The sequence below is a fragment of the Triticum aestivum genome, chromosome 5D (genome assembly GCF_018294505.1).
Source record: "Triticum aestivum cultivar Chinese Spring chromosome 5D, IWGSC CS RefSeq v2.1, whole genome shotgun sequence".
NCBI lineage: Eukaryota > Viridiplantae > Streptophyta > Magnoliopsida > Poales > Poaceae > Triticum > Triticum aestivum.
This window is the reverse complement of record NC_057808.1, coordinates 67,898,786-67,913,834: the sequence shown is the minus strand read 5'-3', so window position 1 is coordinate 67,913,834 and position 15,049 is coordinate 67,898,786.

Below are 15,049 nucleotides of genomic sequence, written 5' to 3'. Positions count from 1 at the left end.
TGAAGGTTTAGAGTTTGGCACATACAAATTTACTTGGAATGGCAGGTAAATACCGCATATAGGAAGGTATGGTGGACTCATATGGAATAACTTTGGGGTTTATGGAAGTGGATGCACAAGCAGTATTCCCGCTTAGTACAAGTGAAGGCTAGAAAGAGACTGGGAAGCGACCAACTAGAGAGCGACAACAGTCATGAACATGCATTAAAATTAATCAACACTGAGTGCAAGCATGAGTAGGATATAATTCACCATGAACATAAATATCGTGGAGGCTATGTTGATTTTGTTTCAACTACATGCGTGAACATGTGCCAAGTCAAGCCACTCGAATCGTTCAAAGGAGGATACCACCCTATCATACCACATCACAACTATTTTAATAGCATGTTGGCACGCAAGGTAAACCATTATAAACTCCTAGCTAATTAAGCATGGCATGAGCAACTATAATCTCTAATTGTCATTGCAAACATGTTTCATTCATAATAGGTTGAATCAGGAACGATGAACTAATCATATTTACAAAAACAAGATAGGTCGAGTTCATACCAGCTTCTCTCATCTCAATCGGTCCATCATATATCGTCATTATTGCCTTTCACTTGCACGACCGAACGGTGTGGATAATAATAATAGTGCACGTGCATTGGACTAAGCTGGAATCTGCAAGCATTTAATACAAGGGAGAAGACAAGGTAATATGGGCTCTTGGTTAAATCAACAATAATGCATATGAGAGCCACTCAACATTTTCATCATGGTCTTCTCCTCTCGACCCCCAAAGAAAAGAAATAAAACTATTTACACGGGAAAGCTCCCAACAAGCAAAAGAAGAACGAGAAATCTTTTTGGGTTTTCTTTTAATTACTACTACTACAGGCATGGAAAGTAAACTAGCTAAAAGCTACAACTAGATTTTTTTTGTTTTTCTTAAGGTTTTTCAAACACACAAGAAGAAGGCTTAGAAAACAAAATAAACTATCATGGATAGTACAATGAAAAAGTATGAGCACCGACAACTGGCATGAGTGTGTGAACATGAATGTAATATCTGTGAGAAATACGTACTCCCCCAAGCTTAGGCTTTTGGCCTAAGTTGGTCTATGGCCACGGATCGAAGCTACTCTCTCCGGTGTACGGAGGAGTGTCCTCTGGGTGCCACTGGTTGGCGATCTCCTCCGGATCCCACTGATAAATAAACTGTCGATAAGGGTCCAGTGGTGGCTCAGGCTCTAGAACTCGTGCCAGGCTCCAGTATGCATAAATGGCCTCTGGCAAGATGAGGTACGTGCCTGAAAGTATATTAAACAAAGAGGGCGCAGGCAAGGTAATAGTCTCATAGTGAGTTTTATCAAATATTAGATTGTACTTAAGCATCTTCTTCTTATTTTTAACAATAAAGTCATGTGCTACCATACTCTTATAATCTAGAAAAACAGGGGCAGCAACTTTTCCTCTTTCTCATAATGCCTAATAGGTATCTCAAAGTGTGTAGCAAGGCGTGAAGCAAAGATGCCTCTGAAGATGGGGCCCTTTGTATGGTTCAAACTTAATCGTTTAGCAATAATAGCGCCTAAGCTGAAAGTTGTATCACGAAACAAAGCATGGTGCAAAATGACTAGATCAGGGGCACTAAGATTTCCACTGTTCCCGCGACCAATTAAGCATCTACTAGCAAATATTGCAAAGTAACATAGAACAGGAAAATGTATACTAGTAATTCTTGCATCTAAAACTTTCCTTGTTTCACCTACAACAATTTTATCAATAAATTCCTCCACATCATTACGGTGTGGTTCCTCGATGCTGCCTACAAAGGGTATCTTGTCGACCTGACAAAAATCATGGAGTGACATCTCCTTAACCTCATCATATAAATGAAACTCCACTGAAGGTGGTGATTTCTTAGCATGAAAATAAAAAATTTGCACGCGAATATTAGTGAGTAGGAGATACTATTCGCGCTGGTTGTGGAGGAAGTCGGTGAGGCCTGCATTCTCAGCCAAGTGATAAAAATCATCATAAATTCCGGCGGCTCTCAAGAACGCATCACAAGGCCATTCGCACGGCCGAACCTCCGCTGTGCGAGGAAGATTGTATTTGGGCTTTTTGTTCTCCTCATTCTGCTTATCCTTCGAGCCTCGGCTCAAAGAGCCCCTCAACAATCTCTTATCATTTTCTTTCTCTGAAAAATTTCTGAAATTTTTAGTGACTCAAAATAAAAGTGAACCAAACTCAACAAGATTGATAGCAACTACTCCCAAAAGTGCATAGAGGCTATATCATGCATTAAAACTACTTTGGACCATATAAATTTGACATGCAAGCTCAAGAACAAGGTCACCTAAGCAGCAAAAAATTGCAATAAATAAAGCACTAGAACAAAAACTAATTGGGCCATTGGAGGAGTCACATACCGAAGAACAATCCGCCAAAACAGTTTTGTGAATGGAGCTTTGAGCAAGGAGATCAAAAATGGCAGCAAGATGAGCTAAAACACAGGTATGAGCTATGGGAGGATTTTTTCTGGAGGAAGACAAAGTGAGTGGGTGCAGGAATAAGTGGAGGGGGGGCACATGGGGCCCACGAGGTAGGGGCGCGCCCTAGGGGGTGGGCGCGCCCTGCACCCCCGTGGCCAAATGGTGGGTCCCCCTGGTGTGTTCTCAGTGCCAGATATTCTTAAATATTCTACAAAAAATCATATTTCATTTTCGGGACGTTTGGAGAACTTTTATTTTCGGGGTATTTCTTTATTACAAGGATAATTCAAAAAACAGACAGAAAATACTATTTTTGCTTTATTTAATCTAAATAACAGACAGTAAAAGGAGGGTACAAAGAGTTGTGCTTTTTAACTTCATCCATCTCATGCTCATCAAAAGGGATCCACTAACAAGGTTGATCAAGTCTTGTTAACAAACTCTTTCCGAATCGCATGAAACCGGAGAATTTTCGAATAACACTAGGTTACCTCAATGGGGATATGCATGTCCCCAATAATAAGAATATCGTATTTCTTCTTAACAGTAGGAAGAGGAAATTCAAAACCTCCAATAATAATCGTTGAAGTTTTTCCAATAGAATTGATACTGTGGACTTGAGGTTGTTTCCTCGGAAAGTGTACCGTATGCTCATTACCATTAACATGAAAAGTGACATTGCCTTTGTTGCAATCAATAACAGCCCCTGCAGTATTCAAAAAGGGTCTACCAAGGATAATCGACATACTATCGTCCTCAGGAATATCAAGAATAACAAAGTCCGTTAAAATAGTAACGTTTGCAACCACAACAGGCACATCCTCACAAATACCGACAGGTATAGCAGTTGATTTATCGGCCATTTGCAAAGATATTTCAGTAGGTGTCAACTTATTCAAATCAAGTCTACGATATAAAGAGAGAGGCATAACACTAACACCGACTCCAAGATCACATAAAGCAGTTTTAACATAGTTTCTTTTAATGGAGCATGGTATAGTTGGTACTCCTGGATCTCCTAGTTTCTTTGGTATTCCACCTTTAAAAGTATAATTAGCAAGCATGGTGGAAATTTCAGCTTCCGGTATCTTTCTTTTATTTGTAACAATATCTTTCATATACTTAGCATAAGGATTCATTTTAAGCATATCAGTCAAACGCATACGCAAAAAGATAGGTCTAATCATTTCAGCAAAGCGCTCAAAATCCTCATCATCCTTTTTCTTGGATGGTTTAGGAGGAAAAGGCATGGGTTTCTGAACCCATGGTTCTCTTTCTTTACCGTGCTTCCTAGCAACGAAGTCTCTCTTATCATAACGTTGATTCTTTGATTGTGGGTTATCAAGATCAACAGCAGGTTCAATCTCTACATCATTGTTATTGCTAGGTTGAGCATCAACATGAACATCATCATTAACATTATCACTAGGTTCATGTTCATTACCAGATTGTGTTTCAGCATCAGAAATAGAAATATCATTGGGATTCTCAGGTGTGTCAACAACAGGTTCACTAGAAGCATGCAAAGTCCTATCATTTTTCTTTTTCTTCTTCTTAGAAGGACTAGGTGCATCAACATTAGTTCTCTGAGAATCTTGCTCAACTCTCTTAGGGTGGCCCTCAGGATACAAAGGTTCCTGAGTCATTCTACCCCCTCTAGTCATAACTCTAACAGCATTATCATTTTTCTTATTATTTAATCCATTGAGCAAATCATTCTGAGCTTTAAGCACTTGTTCTACTTGAGTGGTAACCATAGAAGCATGTTTACTAATAAGTTTAAGTTCACCTTTAACTCTAGACATATAATCACTCAAGTGTTCAATCATATAAGCATTACGTTTCAATTGTCTACCAACATAAGCATTGAAGTTTTCTTGTTTAACAATAAAATTATCAAACTCATCTAAGCATTGGCTAGCAGACTTATAACGAGGAATATCACCTTCATCAAATCTATAGAGAGAATTTACCTTTACTACCTGTGTCGGGTTATCAAGACCATGTATTTCTTCAATAGGTGGTAAATTCTTAACATCTTCAGCTTTAATACCCTTTTCTTTCATAGATTTCTTTGCCTCTTGCATATCTTCAGGACTGAGAAATAGAATACCCCTTTTCTTCGGAGTTGGCTTAGGAGTTGGTTCAGGAAGTGTCCAATCATTATCATTACTCAATATATTATTCAATAGCAATTCAGCTTGCTCAACAGTTCTTTCCCTGAAAACACAACCAGCACAACTATCCAGGTGGTCTCTGGAAGCATCGGTTAGTCCATTATAAAAGATATCAAGTATTTCATTTTTCTTGAGAGGATGATCAGGCAAAGCATTAAGTAATCGGAGAAGCCTCCCCCAAGCTTGTGGGAGACTCTCTTCTTCAATTTGCACAAAATTATATATTTCCCTTAAGGCAGCTTGTTTCTTATGAGCGGGGAAATATTTAGCAGAGAAGTAATAAATCATATCCTGGGGACTACGCACACAACCAGGAGTAAGAGAATTAAACCATGTTTTAGCATCACCCTTTAATGAGAACGGAAATAACTTAAGGATATAGTAGTAACGAATTTTTTCCTCATGAGTGAATAGGGTGGCTATATCATTTAATTTAGTAAGATGTGCCACAACAGTTTCAGATTCATAGCCATAAAAAGGATCAGATTCAACCAAAGTAATTAACTCAGGATCGACAGAGAAATCATAATCCTTATCAGAAATACAGATAGGTGAAGTAGCAAAATCAGGGTCATATTTCATTCTAGCATTCAAAGACTTTTCTTTCATATTAGCTAATAGTTTCTTAAGATCATATCTATCTTTGCGAGCAAAAAAGTCTCTAGAAGTTTCTTCATCCATAACATAACCCTCAGGCACATCAGGCAATTTATATCTAGGGGGAGAATCTTCATCATCACTTTCGTCAATATTATCAGTTTCAATAATTTCATTCTCTCTAACCCTAGCAAGTTGTTCATCAAGAAATTTACCAATGGCACAGTATTATCAAGCATAGAAGTAGTTTCATCATAAGTATCATGCATAGCAGAAGTGGCATCATCAATAACATGCGACATATCGGAATCAATAGCAGGAGTAGGTTTAGGCGTCGCAAGTTTACTCAAAACAGAAGGTGAATCAAGGGCAGAGCTAGATGGCAGTTCCTTACCTCCCCTCGTAGTTGAGGGATAAATCTTGGTTTTTTCATCTTTCAAGTTCCTCATAGTGATCAACAGATATAAATCCCAAGTGACTCAAAGAATAGAGCTATGCTCCCCGGCAACGGCGCCAAAAAATAGTATTAGCAGTTTTCGAGGGTAGAGTATTCAACCCAAATTTATTGATTCGACACAAGGGGAGCCAAAGAATATTCTCAAGTATTAGCAGTTGAGTTGTCAGTTCAACCACACCTGAAAGACTTAATATCTGCAGCAAAGTATTTAGTAGCAAAGTGGTATGGAAGTAACGGTAATGGTGGCAAAAGTAACAGTAGAAGTTTTTGTAGCAATCATAACAGTGGCAACGAAAAAGTAACTAAGCAAAGATCAATACGTGAAAAGCTCGTAGGCAATGGATCAATGATGGATAATTATGTCGGATGCGATTCCTCATGCAAAAGTTATAACATAGGGTGACACAGAACTAGCTCCAGTTCATCAATGTAATGTAGGCATGTATTCTGAATATAGTCATACGTGCTTATGGAAAAGAACTTGCATGGCATCTTTTGTCCTACCCTCCCGTGGCAGCGGGGTCCTATTGGAAACTAAGGGATATTAAGGCCTCATTTTAATAGAGTACCGAACCAAAGCATTAACACTTAGTGAATACATGAACTCCTCAAACTACGATCATCACCGGGAGTGGTCCCGATTATTGTCACTTCGGGGTTGCCGGATCATAACACATAGTAGGTGACTATTGACTTGCAAGATAGGATCAAGAACACACATATATTCATGAAAACATAATAGGTTCAGATCTGAAATCATGGCACTCGGGCCCTAGTGACAAGCATTAAGCATAGCAAAGTCATAGCAACATCAATCTTAGAACATAATGGATACTAGGGATCAAACCTAACAAAACTAACTCGATTACATGATAAAGCTCATCCAACCCATCACCGTCCAGCAAGCCTACGATGGAATTACTCACGCACGGCGATGAGAATCATTAAATTGGTGATGGAGGATGGTTGATGATGACGATGGCAGCGGATTCCCCTCTTCGAAGCCCCGAACAGACTCCAGATCAGCCCTCCCGAGAGAGATTAGGGCTTGGCGGCGGCTCCATATCGTAAAACGCGATGAATCCTTCACTCTGATTTTTTCCTCCCCGAACGTGAATATATAGAGTTGGAGTTGACGTCGGTGGAGCCTCAGGGGGCCCACGAGGCAGGGGGCGCGCCCTCCACCCTCGTGGACAGGGTGTGGGCCCCCTAGTGTTGATTCTTTTGCCAGTATTTTTTATTAATTCAAAAAAAATTCTCCATGAAGTTTCAGGTCATTCCGAGAACTTTTATTTCTGCACAAAAATAACACCATGGCAGTTCTGCTGAAAACAGCGTCACTCCGGGTTAGTTCCATTCAAATCATGCAAGTTAGAGTCCAAAACAAGGGCAAAAGTGTTTGGAAAAGTAAATACACTGGAGACGTATCAAGAGGCGCTTCACAAAAAAAGGGATCAAACGCTCAGCCTATGTATTTCTCGTGTAAATATATAATTTAGTGCCATTGGTTATTTACTTTAAACATAATGCATTGATGTGTTAGTGTAGAGGCGCACAAAAAGAAATGGATATTGTAGTCCCACAAAAGAAATGGATATTGTAGTCCGCTACTTAAAAGTGTTACCTCATATGATTACATAGCCTCCATTTCATAAATTGCGTACCCGTTGAATTCATATATGAACATTACATATATTACTTCATAATAGAACCTTAAATCATCCAAGACTAATGAATTTGAATGCAAGAGTAACAATGGTGCATGTACATGATAGCTACATTGGTTGTTTGAAGAAACATCACTGTAACTTTGGCATGCACAATTGAAAATGTTTATTTAGATAGAAAAAATGTGATATGTGAGTGTCCAATCTTTATAGCGTTGAGATTTCGCGCTCTCTCTCTCTCACACACACACGCGCGCGCGCGCGTGCGCGCGTAGACATTGTTTATCGCTTCATTTTTTTCGGCACTTGCATGCACACCGTTTGTTTATCTCCGTGATGCTTTAAGTATGCCTTGCACACATGCTATCTACCTATCCCTTAATATAGATATGTGTCACACAAACTCCTTCTCCCTACTAGCAAGATGCCCATGCGTTGCACAGAACATCAAGATGCATTTGTATGAGTAGTTTATCTTGTGGGAGAAAAGGATGAACGAGGGAATGCCTTATTTGCAAATGTGGAGAGGGGTGTGAGGGAGTCCTGGACTAAGGGGTCCTCGGGCATCCGGCCTGTTAGCCATGGGCCGGACTGATGGGCTGTGAAGATACGAAGACCGAAGACTGCACCCGTACCCGGATGTGACTCTCCTTGGCGTGGAAGGCAAGCTTGGCGACTGAATATGTGGATTCCTTTTCTTTGTAACCGACCTTGTGTAAACCTAGATCCTCTCGGTGTCTATATAAACCGAAGGACTTAGTCCGGAGGGGGGGAGATTGATAACCCACAAGTATAGGGGATCGCAACAGTTTTCGAGGGTAGAGTATTCAACCCAAATTTATTGATCGACACAAGGGGAGCCAAAGAATATTCTTAAGTATTAGCAGTTGAGTTGTCAATTCAACCACACCTGGATAACTTAGTATCTGCAGCAAAGTATTTAGTAGCAAAGTAATATGATAATAGTGGTAACGGTAACAAAAGTAACGGTAGCAAAAGTAATATTTTTGGTGTTTTGTAGTGATTGTAACAGTAGCAACGGAAAAGTAAATAAGCAGAGAACAATATGTGAAAAGCTCGTAGGCATTGGATCGGTGATGGAGAATTATGCCGGATGCGGTTCATCATGTAACAATCATAACATAGGGTGACACAGAACTAGCTCCAATTCATCAATGTAATGTAGGCATGTATTCCGAATATAGTCATACATGCTTATGGAAAAGAACTTGCATGCCATCTTTTGTCCTACCCTCCCGTGGCAGCGGGGTCCTAATGGAAACTAAGGGATATTAAGGCCTCCTTTTAATAGAGTACCAGACCAAAGCATTAACACATAGTGAATACATGAACTCCTCAAACTATGGTCATCACCGGGAGTGGTCCCAATTATTGTCACTCGGGATTGTCGGATCATAACACATAGTAGGTGACTATAGACTTGCAAGATAGGACCAAGAACACACATATATTCATGAAAACATAATAGGTTCAGATCTGAAATCATGGCACTCGGGCCCTAGTGACAAGCATTAAGCATAGCAAAGTCATAGCAACATCAATCTCAGAACATAGTGGATACTAGGGATCAAACCCTAACAAAACTAACTCGATTACATGATAGATCTCATCCAACCCATCACCGTCCAGCAAGCCTACGATGGAATTACTCACGCACGGCGGTGAGCATCATGAAATTGGTGATGGGGGATGGTTGATGATGACGATGGCGACGAATCCCCCTCTCCGGAGCCCCGAACGGACTCCAGATCAGCCCTCCCGAGAGGTTTTAGGGCTTGGCGGCGGCTCCGTATCGTAAAACGCGATGAATCCTTCTCTCTGATTTTTTTCTCCCCGAAAGTGAATATATGGAGTTGGAGTTGAGGTCGGTGGAGCGTCAGGGGCCCATGAGGTAGGTGGCGCGCCTAGGGGCAGGCGCGCCCCCCACCCTCGTGGACAGGGTGTGGGCCCCCTGACGTGGATTTTTCTTCCAGTATTTTTAATATTTTCCAAATAGATGTTCCGTGGAGTTTTAGGTCATTCCGAGAACTTTTGTTTTTGCACATAAATAACACCATGGAAAGTCTGCTGAAAACAGCGTCAGTCCGGGTTAGTTCCATTCAAATCATGCAAGTTAGAGTCCAAAACAAGGGCAAAAGTGTTTGGAAAAGTAGATACGACGGAGACGTATCAACTCCCCCAAGCTTAAACATTTGCTTGTCCTCAAGCAATTCAGTTGATAAACTAAAAGTGATAAAGAAAAACTTTTACAAACTCTGTTTGCTCTTGTTGTTGTAAATATGTAAAGCTAGCATTCAAGTTTTCAGCAAAGATTATTACTAACCACATTCACAATAACTCTTAAGTCTCATGTTTACTCATGTCAATGGCATAATCAACTAGCGAGCAATAATAATAAAACTCGGACGACAACACTTTCTCAAAACAATCATGATATGATATAACAAGATGGTATCTCGCTAGCCCTTTCTAAGACCGTAAAACATAAATGCAGAGCAGCTTTAAAGATCAAGGACTGACTAGACATTGTAATTCATGGTAAAAGAGATCCATTCATAGTCATACCCAATATAAATTAATAGTAATGGATGCAAATGACAGCTGCGCTCTCCAGCTAGTGCTCTTTAATAAGAGGGTGATGACTCAACATAAAAGTAAATAGATAGGCCCTTCGCAGAGGGAAGCAGGGATTTGTAGAGGTGCTAGAGCTTGGTTTTAAAATAGAGATAAATAATATTTTGAGCGGCATACTTTCATTGTCAACATAACAACAAAGAGATGGCGATATCTTCCATGCTACACACATTATAGGCGGTTCCCAAACAGAATGGTAAAGTTTATACTCCCCCTCCACCAACAAGCATCAATCCATGGCTTGCTCGAAACAACGAGTGCCTCCAACTAGCAACAGTCCCAGGGGGAGTTTTGTTTGCAATTATTTTGATTTAGTTTGCATAAAGCATGGGACTGGGCATCCCGGTGACCAGCCATTTTCTCGTGAAGTGAGGAGCGGAGTCCACTCCTCTTGAGAATAACCCGCCTAGCATGGAAGATACGGACAGCCCTAGTTGATACATGAGCTATTCGAGCATACAAAATAGAATTTCATTTGAAGGTTTAGAGTTTGGCACATACAAAATTACTTGGAACGGCAGGTAAATACCGCATATAGGAAGGTATAGTGGACTCATATGGAATAACTTTGGGGTTTAAGGGATTGGATGCACAAGCAGTATTCCCGCTTAGTACAAGTGAAGGCTAGCAAAAGACTGGGAAGCGACCAACTAGAGAGCGACAACAGTCATGAACATGCATTAAAATTAATAGACATTGAGTACGAGCATGAGTAGGATATAATCCACCATGAACATAAATATCGTGAAGGCTATGTTCATTTGTTTCAACTACATGTGAACATGTGCCAAGTCGAGTCACTTAAATCATTCAAAGGAGGATACAACCCCACTATACCACATCACAACCGTTTTAATAGCATGTTGGCACGCAAGGTAAACCATTATAACTCATAGCTAATCAAGCAAGGCATAAGCAACTATGATCTCTAATTGTCATTAAAAACATGTTTATTCATAATAGGCTGAATCAGGAACGATGAACTCATCATATTTACAAAAACAAGAGAGGTTGAGTTCATACCAGCTTCTCTCATCTCAGTCAGTCCATCATATATCGTCATTATTGCCTTTCACTTGCACGACCGAACGGTGTGAATAATAATAAGAGTGCACGTGCATTGGACTAAGTTGGAATCTGCGAGCATTCAATAAACAGGAGAAGACAAGGCAATATGGGCTCTTGGTTAAATCAACAATAATGCATATAAGAGCCACTTCAACAATTTAATTATGGTCTTCTCCTATCGACCCCCAAAGAAAAGAAAAGAATAAAACTATTACACGGGAAAGCTCCCAACAAGCAAAAGAAGAACATGAAATCTTTTGGGTTTTCTTTTTAATTATTACTACTACAGCCAAGAAAAGTAAACTAACTTAAAGCTACCAACTAATTTTTTTGGTTTTTCTTAAGGTTTATTAAACACACAAGAAGACAGCAAGAAAAAGAAAATAAACTAGCATGGATATTACAGTGAAAAAGTATGAGCACCGACATCTAGCAATTAGTGTGTGAGCATAAATGTAATGTCGATGAGAAATACGTACTCCCCCAAGCTTAGGCTTTTGGCCTAAGTTGGTTTATTGCCACGGATGGCCTGGCGGATATCCATAGTTGTAGCCGGGGTCGTACTGAGCTGCGGCAGTTATTGCCTCTTGAGCTGCAGCATGGCGGCGAGCTGCCTCCGCCCTCCTCTCGTACTCATCTGCCTCCTCTCTGGTAATAACATATTTTCCTTTTGCCTGATAATCAAAGAAGGCACGAGCAGGCAGAGTAATACGGACAGCACGACGTCTGTCAAAGATTAAGCGATACCGGAGAGGTGATTCATCCCTCTCGATAAACTGGTGGTGAACCATAGCATTAAAGTCTAAATACGCAGGAGGCAACTCAATATCATCCTCATGTATGTCCACATCAAGAAAATTAGCTAAATGGGTTGCATAAATTCCTCCAAAGAAATCTCCATTAAATCTATTATGATGCAACCTACATGCAACAATGGCTCCCAAATTATAAGATTTGTCTCCTAACACAGCACTCCTAAGAATACTGAGGTCAGGGACACACATGTGACATGCTTCATCCTTACCATTTATGCACCTACCGATGAAGAGAGCAAAATAATGTATAGCAGGAAAATGAATGCTCCCTATGGTAGCTTGTGCTATATCTCTAGATTCCCCCACAGTTATACTAGCAAGAAAATTTCTAAATTCAGATTTGCGAGGTTCACTAGCACTACCCCATTGTGGAAGTTTGCAAGCAGTGGTAAAATCCTCGAAGTCCATAGTATAAGATTTTTCATAAAGATCAAACAGGACAGTTGGAGAATTACGTGAAGATGAAAATTCAAACCTCCTCACAAAGGAACTAGTGAGATAGTGGTACTGGCTGCACTTTTCCTCCTCGAAGCTCACAAGATCAGCATTGCGCAAATACGGGTTAAATTCTTCCTTAATTCCTGCTCGATCCATAAAGTTTTTTGAAGGCCATTCACAAGGTCGCACTGGAGCGTCCCTTGGTGGCTCATCGTCAGCATCACGCATTGCAAGCCTGGGTCCTTGCTTCCTTGAAGAACCACCTTGGAACATTTTCCTAAGCATATTTCTTCCTCTGAAAAATTTCTGAAATTTTTAGTAACTTCAAATAAAAGTGAACCAAACTCAACAAGATTGATAGCAACTACTCCTACAAGTGCCTAGAGCCTATATCAAGCATTAGAACTACTTGGAACCATATAAATTTGACATGCAAGCTCAAGAACATGGTCACCTAGGCAGCACAAATTTGCAATGAATAAAGCACTAGAACAAAAACTAATTGGACCAATGGAGGAGTCACATACCAAGGAACAACCCCCCCCCCCCCAAGCAGTTTTGTGAGAGGTGCTTTGAGCAAGGAGATCGAAAATCGCGGCAAAATGAGCTAGAACTCGTGCTTGAGCTGGATATTGGTGTTTGTGGGAGGAAGAAGGAATGTGTGGGTGCAGGAATAAGTGGAGGGGAGCCACCGTGGGCGCACGAGGCAAGGGGGCGCGCCCTCCACCCTCGTGGCCAGGTGCTTGCCCCTCCTGCTGTGTTCTCAGTGCCAGATATTCTCAAATATTCCAGAAAAAATCATATTCCATTTTCAGGGCATTTGGAGAACTTTTATTTTCAGGGTATTTTTATATTGCACGGATAAATCAGAAAACTGACAGGAAAATGCTATTTTTATTTTATTTCAACTAAATAACAGAAACTAGAGAGAGGGTACAGAAGGTTGTGCTTCTAGTTTCATCCATCTCATGCTCATCAAAAGGAATCCACTAACAAGGTTGATCAAGTCTTGTTAACAAACTCATTCCGAATAACATGGAACCGGATAAATTTCGAATAACACTATGTTACCTCAACGGGGATATGCACATCCCCAATAATAAGTATACCATATTTCTTCTTGACAGTAGGAAGAGGAAATTCGAAACCTCCAAAAATAATCGATGGAATTTTTCCAATAGAATTGATACTGTGGACTTGAGGTTGTTTCCTCGGAAAGTGTACCGTATGCTCATTACCATTAACATGAAAAGTGACATTGCCTTTGTTGCAATCAATAACAGCCCCTGCAGTATTCAAAAAAGGTCTTCCAACAATAATAGACATACTATCGTCCTCGGGAATATCAAGAATAACAAAGTCCGTTAAAATAGTAACATTTGCAACTACAACAGGCGCGTCCTCACAAATACCGACAGGTATAACAGTTGATTTATCGGCCATTTGCAAAGATATTTCAGTAGGTGTAAACTTATTCAAATCAAGTCTACGATATAAAGCGAGAGGCATAACACTAACACCGGCTCCAAGATCACATAAAGCAGTTTTAACATAGTTTCTTTTAATGGAGCATGGTATAGTGGGTACTCCTGGATCTCCAAGTTTCTTTGGTATTCCACCTTTAAAAGTATAATTAGCAAGCATGGTGGAAATTCCAGCTTCCGGTATCTTTCTTTTATTAGTAATGATATCCTTCATATACTTAGCATAAGGATTTGTTTTAAGCATATCAGTCAATCGCATACGCAAGAAGATAGTTCTAATCATTTCAGCAAAACGCTCAAAATCCTCATCATCCTTTTTCTTGGATGGTTTGGGAGGAAAAGGCATGGGTTTCTGAACCCATGGTTCTCTTTCTTTACCGTGTTTCCTAGCAACAAAGTCTCTCTTATCATAATGTTGATTCTTTGATTGTGGGTTATCAAGATCAACAGCAGGTTCAATCTCTACATCATTATCATTACTAGGTTGAGCATCATCATGAACATCATCATTAGCATTATCACTAGGTTCATGTTCATTACCAGATTGTGTTTCAGCATCAGAAATAGAAATATCATTTGGATTCTCAGGTGGTTCAGCAACAGGTTCACTAGAAGCATGCAAAGTCCTATCATTTTTCTTTTTCTTCCTTTTAGAAGGACTAGGTGCATCAATATTATTTCTCTGAGAAACTTGTTCAATTCTCCTAGGATGGCCTTCGGGATACAAAGGTTCCTGAGTCATTTTTCCAGTTCTAGTAGCCACTCTAACAGTATAATCATTATTCTTACTATACAATTCATTGAGCAAAACATGTTGAGCTTTAAGTACTTGTTCTACTTGAGTGGTAACCATAGAAGCATGTTTACTAATGAGTTTAAGTTCACCTTTAACTCTAGACATATAATCACCCAAGTGTTCAAGCGTATCGGAATTGTATTTCAATTGTGTACCAAAATAAGCATTGAAGTTTTCTTGTTTGACAATAAAATTATCAAACTCTTCTAAGCATTGTCTAGTAGACTTATAGTGAGGAATATCACCTTCATCAAATTTATAGAGAGAATTTACCTTTACTACCTGTGTCGGGTTATCAAGACCATGAGTTTCTTCAATGGGTGATGGATTAAGATCATATGTTTCTTCAACAGGCGGTAAATTAAGACCATGTATTTCTTCAATAGGAGGTAAATTCTTAACATCTTCAGCT